The sequence below is a fragment of the Megascapheus bottae genome, chromosome 4 (genome assembly GCF_031878675.1).
Source record: "Megascapheus bottae isolate mThoBot1 chromosome 4, mThoBot2.hap1, whole genome shotgun sequence".
In the NCBI taxonomy this organism is placed as follows: Eukaryota; Metazoa; Chordata; class Mammalia; order Rodentia; family Geomyidae; genus Megascapheus; species Megascapheus bottae.
This window is the reverse complement of record NC_143512.1, coordinates 36,349,013-36,357,781: the sequence shown is the minus strand read 5'-3', so window position 1 is coordinate 36,357,781 and position 8,769 is coordinate 36,349,013. Positions and strand designations below refer to the sequence as shown.

General features: G+C 35.7%; 1 pseudogene; it reads right to left on the bottom strand.

Annotated features, from left to right (window-relative positions):
• Nucleotides 1-7,946: 7,946 nt before the first annotated feature.
• LOC150064264 (calcium load-activated calcium channel pseudogene) lies at nucleotides 7,947-8,769 on the bottom strand (annotated as a pseudogene).

Here is an 8,769-nt window from a genome sequence, read left to right as displayed (position 1 = left end):
TTCCAAAGTTGGAGCTTTAAAGACTTCCAAAGAGCTAACAGGATATTGGTTAAATGACCCATTTCAGTAAATTTTTACTATTAAAACTCAGGAAGCTTAGGAATTTGTATTAGTCAAGAACTTTTAATATCATGGAAAAGGACAACTCAGGTTTTTAGATGTGTCTTCTTCCTCGTTAAGATATTTCTGCTATCTTTGGTGAAGTATTTTATTTTACAGGCATTCTTTCAATATATCTTTTTTTCCAGTCCTGGGGCTTGATCTCAGAGCCTGGGCACTGTCCTTGGACTTTATTTTTACTCAAGGCTTGCACTCTTCCACTTGAGCCACAGCACCACTTCTGATTTTTTCTTTGTATGTGGTACTGGGAACCGAACCGAGGGCTTCATGCATGCTAGGCAAGCACTCTACCTCTAGGCCAAAATCTCGGCCTCAATATACTTTTTAATTTTTTTCTTGATTAGGTCACAATGATATAGGAAGAATACAAAAAAAGAGCAAAGGTCCATTGTATGTGATTTTAAAGTGTTCAGTATAGGAAGGCCAAAACATGAAAATATGTATTAATAAATCATGGCAGTATACCCAATCGTCCAGAAACAAGGACATACTAAATCCACTAGCACAACGATGTTCATTGCAGCACTACTTACCATAGCAAAAATATGGAACCAACCCAGATGCCCCTCAGTTGATGAGGGGATTAACAAGATGTGGTATTTTTACACAATGGAATTCGATGCTGCTGTCAGAAAGAACTTCATCGCCCCATTTGTTAGGAACTGAAAAGACTTAGAAAGAATCATATTAAGTGAAGTAATCCAGACTCAAAGGCTCAATGGTTTCCCTCATTTGTCCTAATCAGTAGAAACTTTGGACTTTCCTAGAAGAGGTTTACTAGATACATAAGGCCATATAGGATGAGGCTAAATGAAAGGACCTCCAAGATATAGAAACAAGAACCATATAAAGTGTGACAGTTGTTCTTAATGTACTGTTATTTCTCATCTCATTTGTTCTCAATTGGTTATCTCATATTGTTACAGTATCTAACCTTGTTATCTGATAGATTATATATATGTTTATTTGGTTATTTGAAATAGAATAAGGAAGGGGGGAAGTAAGTTGAGGGGAGGAAGTGCAGGAGGGAAATGGGAAGAAAAACATGAGAAGGGGTAGCGGTGATTGTTAAATAATGCACCTTCTATCTGGCAAATATAATGTAGCTCTTCTATTAATTACAATAAAAAACAAAAAGAATTCAGTCTAGGAAAGGCAAAACATGAAAATATGTATTAATAAATCATGGCATATAATATTAAAAGAGAGCAGAACATAATAATTTATCACTAATTAAAAGATAAAATGCAGTTTAACCCATTCTCAACATTTAAAAATAGCACTTCACAACAGGAAATAGAATACAGGGTATAAAAACATCTTGGGGAAGTGTGTCCTAATAGATTACTTCTCCAAGGAACAGAAAAATCCATCATCAGAAAATGAATGGTAGAAAAATGAGTGTTTGTAAAACTGATTCTTTATAGACAATGTCATCATTTTCAGAATCAGAGCGTCAGTTTTGCTTATTGATTTGCCACACACACACACACACACACACACACACACAGGTTCTCATTACTTCAATAGTCAGTTTCTGTTGCATTCTAAAGGATCCTTAAACAAAAGCCAAAACAATTGTTCAGATCTGATACTGAGGTTATCAGTGGCAGTGGAAATTTCAGTTTCAAGGCATTTTGAATGGAGCTACAACACTATGAAATAGGTATTATCATTTGTTTTATATCATAGGTCCCTGAAGAATCTGAAGGAGTGTAGGTCCTCAGAAAAATGCACCTACAAGCAGTTTCAAAGGTTTCAATGAACCTCTAATGGAGTCCCTATCTGCTGTTTTGGATTCTACGTCTTGGACTTACTTGTCCCTTAGTATCTTCTCTCACTGAAGGGGTAAATAACACATAATAAACCTTTTTTTCCCCTTGAGTATTGTTAGATATGTAAACTGAATATAGGGTTTATTTCAGGGAATGGTAATAACTTTTGACACTGTGGTATGTTTCTAGCTCAGTATTTGTGGAATCCTCCTTATCATAGTATGACTGTTCATGGATACAATGCAGCAGAAGTGAGGAATGAGAGTTCATGTGGGTGACTTGCAGCAAGAGGACATAGTTAAAACCATTCCACAATTCCTGGAACTAATGAGTATATTATTACTTGGAAAGGAAGAGTTAAGATTGTAGATCTACTAAAGGTTAACTAATTTTGCAATACGATGACTAACTTAGATATCTGCATAGTTCAATACAATAACTGAAGTCCTCAGAGAGGGATGGAGGAGGGTTGGACTTAAAAAAGAAAAGAGTATGAGACATAAGAATCTGAGCCTAGTGTAATTCAACTATCAGCTTTGTTTGAAAATGTACTGATCCATGAACCATGCAACCATGAGCAGCAAAGGAACTGTTTTGATGTTTAATTGGGGATAAGAGTCTCATAACTGTCCTGTCTGGGCTGGCTTTAAACCACAATCCTCACATCTCAGTTTCTTAACTAGTTAGGTTTACTGGCATGAGCAATGGATATCAAAAAAATATGCTTCACTTTAAGTCAGAAAATATTGGTGTTGTTTTCTCTTTTATGTATGAAGACATATCACGATTAAACATTGTCTCTTTTTTCAACATTTCTCTAAATTATCAATTTTATGGAGGACTTCTCAGTAAAAAAATTCTCTAAAGAGCCTGGCTTATCACAATAGAGTAAATGCAGAGGTTGCAAGTTGGTTCATTTGACAAGAAGAGCCTTGCTCATTCTCCTGGTACTTTCAAAAACACACATCTTATTTAATAACAAAAAATAATGTACAAAATAAGATTAGTGGTATTTTAATTGATTATCTATTTGGGCATTAATAACAATAGAACAGTATGACTTATTTATTTATTTATAAATTATCTCAAACCGCATATTGTAAATGAGTCATGGAAGAGCACAGATTCAGTAATGTGGACAGAAAGGAGAAAATAGGAGAGCAAGTGAAAGAGAAAGGAAAAGGAAACAAAAAAATTCTAAATAATGTCTTTTTAAAATGAACTCTCAAGTATTTCTAAATATCACCCTCAGGCTAGGTTCAGACTCCAAATACCAGTTTGATGGGCAGAAAGTTTTTCAGTGAGCATGGGGTTTTTCATCTCAGAGACTGGTCAGCTTGACCTACTAGAGCTTGCTGATACCATTTCAAAATAACCTTTGAGGCATTGTGTAATTGTACCTATCTAGAGAAAGAATTTGATCAACATTATTATACTAATCTAAAAGACTATCATTTGTGTTCAACATATTTCTTATTTATTTTCGATGATTACTTCAAAAGGTGGTTTTTGTTGTTGTTCCCTGAAGCATAACAGTGACTTTATAAATGACTGCTTAGGATATAGTTACTTACACTTTCTATTGTGAGAAAGGTCATTCCTGATAGCCTTAAGTAAATATCTTCTTAATACTGAAATTGTAGGACAGATGCCATTATATTTTGTAGGTAATTAGACCTTTCCTTTGACCTTTCCATGTTTTCCAGGAGATGTTTTCCTTCAGCATTGCTATTTTTAGAATAACAATACACTACTCTATTAAAATAATTTAATACAAATTACTAAAAATAAGGGGAATAGAGAAAGAAAGGTCATACTGACACACAGGGCTCTTCTGTTCTTAGCATTTTTTGTTATATATGCTAGTTACTTGATTCAACAGAGCCACAAATGAGTGGGTAAATACAGAAATAAAATTGATTCTCTAAAATTAAAAATCAAAATGTATGGTATTTTCATCTTCAAATAGGATAAGAAGCAATGAGCAAAACAATTAGTTACCTTAACTTGGGTAAGTGGAAGAACAGAACAGTGAGTTTCTATTCATCAGGAGAACAAGTAAACCTCTAGGGTGGGCCATCAAAATAAGTAGCTGACTTTTCTGGAAGAATATGACTGCCTAAATGATTTCTGCATGTTTGTGTACAGATTTTCATACATAACAATCTGAAAATATATGCATATATAAATGGAAATGTATCATATTAACAAATAGAGAACATTAATATTTATTACATATAAAAATATTTCATATAATATAGCTGGGCATTGGTGGTGCATGTCTGTGATACTCAGGATAATGAAATCTGAGGATTATGAGTTGAAAGAAGCCCAGACAGGCGAATTTGTGAGACTCTTATCTCCAAGTAACTATCCAGAATTGGAGCTGCAGTTCAAGTAATAGAAAGCTGGTCTTGAGCATTAAAGCTCAGAGAAATTGCCCAGGCCCTGAGTTCAAGTCCTAGGACTACCCCCCCCCACACACACACCAAAAGAGTTCAAATAATATATAAGGATAAAAGGATTATTTTACATTGATACACATGTATGCATTTTGAAGAAGATAAACACCAATGGAATCATTTTATTTTATGTGTGTTGAAGCTCTCTTTTTAAATTTCAGAAGTCAAAGACTACAATTTTGATTTTGTATTATGCATTCAATTGTATTTACTTCACTTATTAGCTTAAAATTCTTATTGATTTCTTATTGGTTTCTTATTTATTTCTTATTGATTTCAATAAATTTGAGCTTTGCCCATTCTGCTTTCCCGAATCCATCTCCTCTATTTGTTTTTCTGAATTCCAAAAATTCTACTGTTAGGTTTTAGATTATCATTGTAAACAGCAGCTGAAATTAAAAGAAAAATTTTGCTTCATATTAGTATTTCCCATTTGTTATAAAATATCTTCTAGATAGGGAGAAAAAATCTTTTGCTTAATATGTGAAAACAAAGAAAATTATGGAAAAATGCAGTGAAAAAAATCACTTCTTAGTCACAGACCTTAAATGTGACAACAGCTTTGTAAATATCTAGATTCATTCTGGCCTCTGGAAATATCAGTGCAACTGACCTGGAAAGTTTTTATCTACTCTTTGACTGGCAGAAGTTCATTCTCCTCTGAGGGTGGGTTGTCAGTTGATTTATCTTTGTATTGATACCATTCTGAAAAAGTCACCAAGTTAATTTACCCTTTCATTGTTTTCTATGCATAGGTTGACAGTTAGGCAGACAATATGAATGTAAAGCTGTGATGAAATCTTTTGGGGGAATTCAGTGTCACTTTAATTGCCATTACTATGGCCTAAATGTAATGGGAGGTTGCCTTTTGAGTCACAGTGTATAAAGGGATTTGAAAAAAAAAAAATGAAACTAGCTTTCCAACCACTGTTCTCAGTCGATTCAGCAGGCGACTAGAAAGAAACTGGAGATGAGCTTTGAGTAGAGGCAAAGTGACTAAAGATTTTACTTTTCTTTCTTTTTTTCATGTATTTTTGATTGTAATTATTAGAAAGATTACATTATATTCACCAGATAGAAGGTGCATGACTTCACATACATTGATACCCTTTCTCATGTCTTGGTCCCGATTTCCCTCCCCCCACCCCGCTCCTCATCTTGTTCTTGTTTTCCTCCCTTCCCTATCCTATTTCAAATAACCAAATAAGCATATATCCAATATATCAGATAACAAGGTGAAATACTGTAAGAATATGAGATAACCAAGGGACAGCAAAAGAGATGAGAGATAACATAGTACATTAAGAACAACAATCACTCATTATATGGCTTTTGTTTCTATATCCTGGAGGTCCTTTCATTTAGTGTCATACTATGTGGCCTTATGTACCTAGGTTTTGCTCTATTGTAAACCTCAAGCATTTACATTTCTATCTGCACTTATGATTGTCATGTTGATTAATCACAAGCCATGTCATAAGCATCTTGAAGCAGAGGGACAGGTGAAATTAGAACAAGAGCTTTGACTTAAAATCCTATGTTAATTGTTCCAAGGGTAGCTGCACTGTATGGACCCTTGCTACAAGGGAAGGGGGAGGGGTGTGTTGCTGCTTCATCCCTTGAGCCCTGATTTGTAGGAACATCTGCTTCCATTGCTTCTGACAGGAGTGCTTTCCTAAGGGAGCCCCACACCTCCCTCTTCCCTTCTAATTATTCCAACTGTTACCTCCTTCCCTCAGCTACTGGCATCAGAGCAAAGCTGTGTTCAGTGATTTCTCCTGAGATAAAACTCCTCTGGCAGGCAGCTCACCACGTACAGCACAGATGTGACAAGAAGGCATCTAACCATTCGAAACTATAAACAAGGGGGCAAAATTCTTAAGCAGTTTTAGGAAAGAGGAAATCCACAGAAAAGTCCTTTTTTTTTGGTGTTTCAAAGATCCTATAGAAAGGAAGACTTTATTATCTTCCACGCAGTGGGCATTTAAAATATGCTTGTTGATACCACTAATTATTTTTGTAGCCATGTCTCTTTGGAAGGACATACAGTGTAATCATTTGAGCTCTCCAGCTCTGGAATTGGGCAGTCTTACAAATGTGTTATTCGGTTCTTTTAATACAGGGAGTAATCCAGGGAGCTTTAAAGTATTGATGTCTGGGTCTTATCATCAGCAATTCTAATTTACTTTGCCTCATCTGTAGGCTGGGCCTAGAGACTTTTTTAAAATTCCCTGGATGATTTGTACATATGACAAGGCCAAAAATCATTGCTTAAATTATATTATCTGTACATAGAGTACCAAGTGTTTATTTTGTGTAAGCCCTATGCTGAGGGCCTTACATGAGACATCATATTTGCTCAGCAAAGCAACTAAACAGAGTTGAAGGTATTACAGATGAAGACACACAGAATAGACATGCTCAGTAAATTTTTCAGTTCATGGCAGGTAGATAATAAAGGAAAGGATATGAATCAGGTCTGCCACTGTCCTGTGCTGTCAGCTGCTGAATATCTTCACTGGCAGAAGCTTCAAGGTCAAATTTTGAGAACAAACGACTGATTTTAAGTGAAATGTGACATGTGAAAGACTCCACTGGGATTGAGATTTTCTAGCTTCATTTTATTTTCAACCAAATTTTCATAGCAATGAGAATTTTTTGAGCCTTTAAGGTTTCTTTCCTGGAGACAGTTCTGGAAGTTCTAAGTTGATGAGGGTCTAGAAATTTTGTTCCTGTGGTTGCAATTGCTAGTATGTGCTTCGTTGATTTTTATTTTAGAGATGCTCTAAGGAAGCTCTGGAATGATGGCTGATGTCAAGTCGTGGGATTCTGTGATAAATCTTTCTGAGTCCTTGCAAGGAAAAAAGTAAGGAATTATGATTTGGAATCCTGATGGCAGCAAGCAGAATTCTTGTCACCATGCATTTCTAACTTGCAGACTTGCAGGCTACTTTTTTTTTTAGTACTGGGTATATATTTATTGATAGACTTATTAGTCCACAAAGGCCTTCTAATTCCATTGATTATAGGAGGAAGATTGCAGGTAAAAATTAAAGATCTTTGTGACTCAAAGGAAGTTATGCCAGATTAACTGCACATAACTGCAATCTCAGAACACTCACAGAATACAGCAGATTGTAAAAAAAATGAAAGGAACTACGAAGGTTTTTATTTTTAACTCCCGAGTCCTTACTTTCCTTGGTCCTCTTGCCTTCCAACTTCTACACTGGGATAACCATCATTTGTACACATGAGAACGTATTGGTATTAGTAAAGAAATCCACTGAATGTTTCAATTCTTCTTGGCTAATTCTTATCTTGACATTCAGATTAATAAGAACATGTACTTTAAAACAATATAAAAGAGATATCTTTGTAGATGAAATAGCTAAAAATTTGGCGCTTTATTGATCTCAATGAATATATTTAGCTTTTAATAAAACACAACAAATAGTTCTAATTAAGTTTAGTTACACAAACTAAATTGTTCTCCAAGCTCTCTTAATTGAGCATAAGGGCCAACTTCCATGGCACATAGCATATACATATTGCCTTGAGTGTCAGTCCCACAGGAAACATTTAAGAGAAACAAGAAAGATACTTGTTTTTGATTATGTAAAAAAATTAACAGAACTTAAGTATTCAATCCACCTACAAAAAAAAAGTGTATGACTTTTTTGTTGGTGCCATTCTCATTATATCCAAAATGCTGAGAAATAATTCAAAACTAGAAAACGGCCCAAGTACTTTTGCTACCCATGGCTGTTGCTACAAAATAGTTGCCAGTCTGAATTGAGGGACTAAAAAGAATGAAAAGAATTAAACAATTCTTCTGTGTGAGGTCAAGAGAACTTCCCAGAAGGAGGTGGCGGGCCAAGAAATCCACGGGCCTGCTTGGTGGCAGCTTGTGAAGGGGCAAGACCGAGAATCTTCTGGATGTTTTGACGAACTGACATAGTGCACAGAATGTGCAGGAAGATGAAGGAGCAGTCTGTGGTGTCATCTCCCAACAGGTTTCGGTGAGACAGGCCTTGAATGTAGGAGAGTGGGGTGAAAGGGAGCTTTGCCACCACTCTACCATCAAATATGGAACTGAACATTCCCATTAGGACAGTAAAGCAAAAACCAATTGCAAACATAGATTTCATTCGAACCATTGACAGATCTCTTGTTGTTACTCTTCAGTTTTTCTTCTTGTCTCTCTATTTTCTTTTTTTGCTGTCGACCAGCTGACTCTGTTATTGTTTCCTTTTTCTTCTCCATTTTTTTTTACTCTGTTTTTCCACTTCTGCCTTCAGTCTTTTGTACTTGTCTGTCCGGTAAACCAGGACCCAGGTTATGCCCTCCGCGAGCAGCGCCTTGCACACGGAAATGAAGAGAATGAGCAGGGTGTCTGAGAACATGGTGCTCAT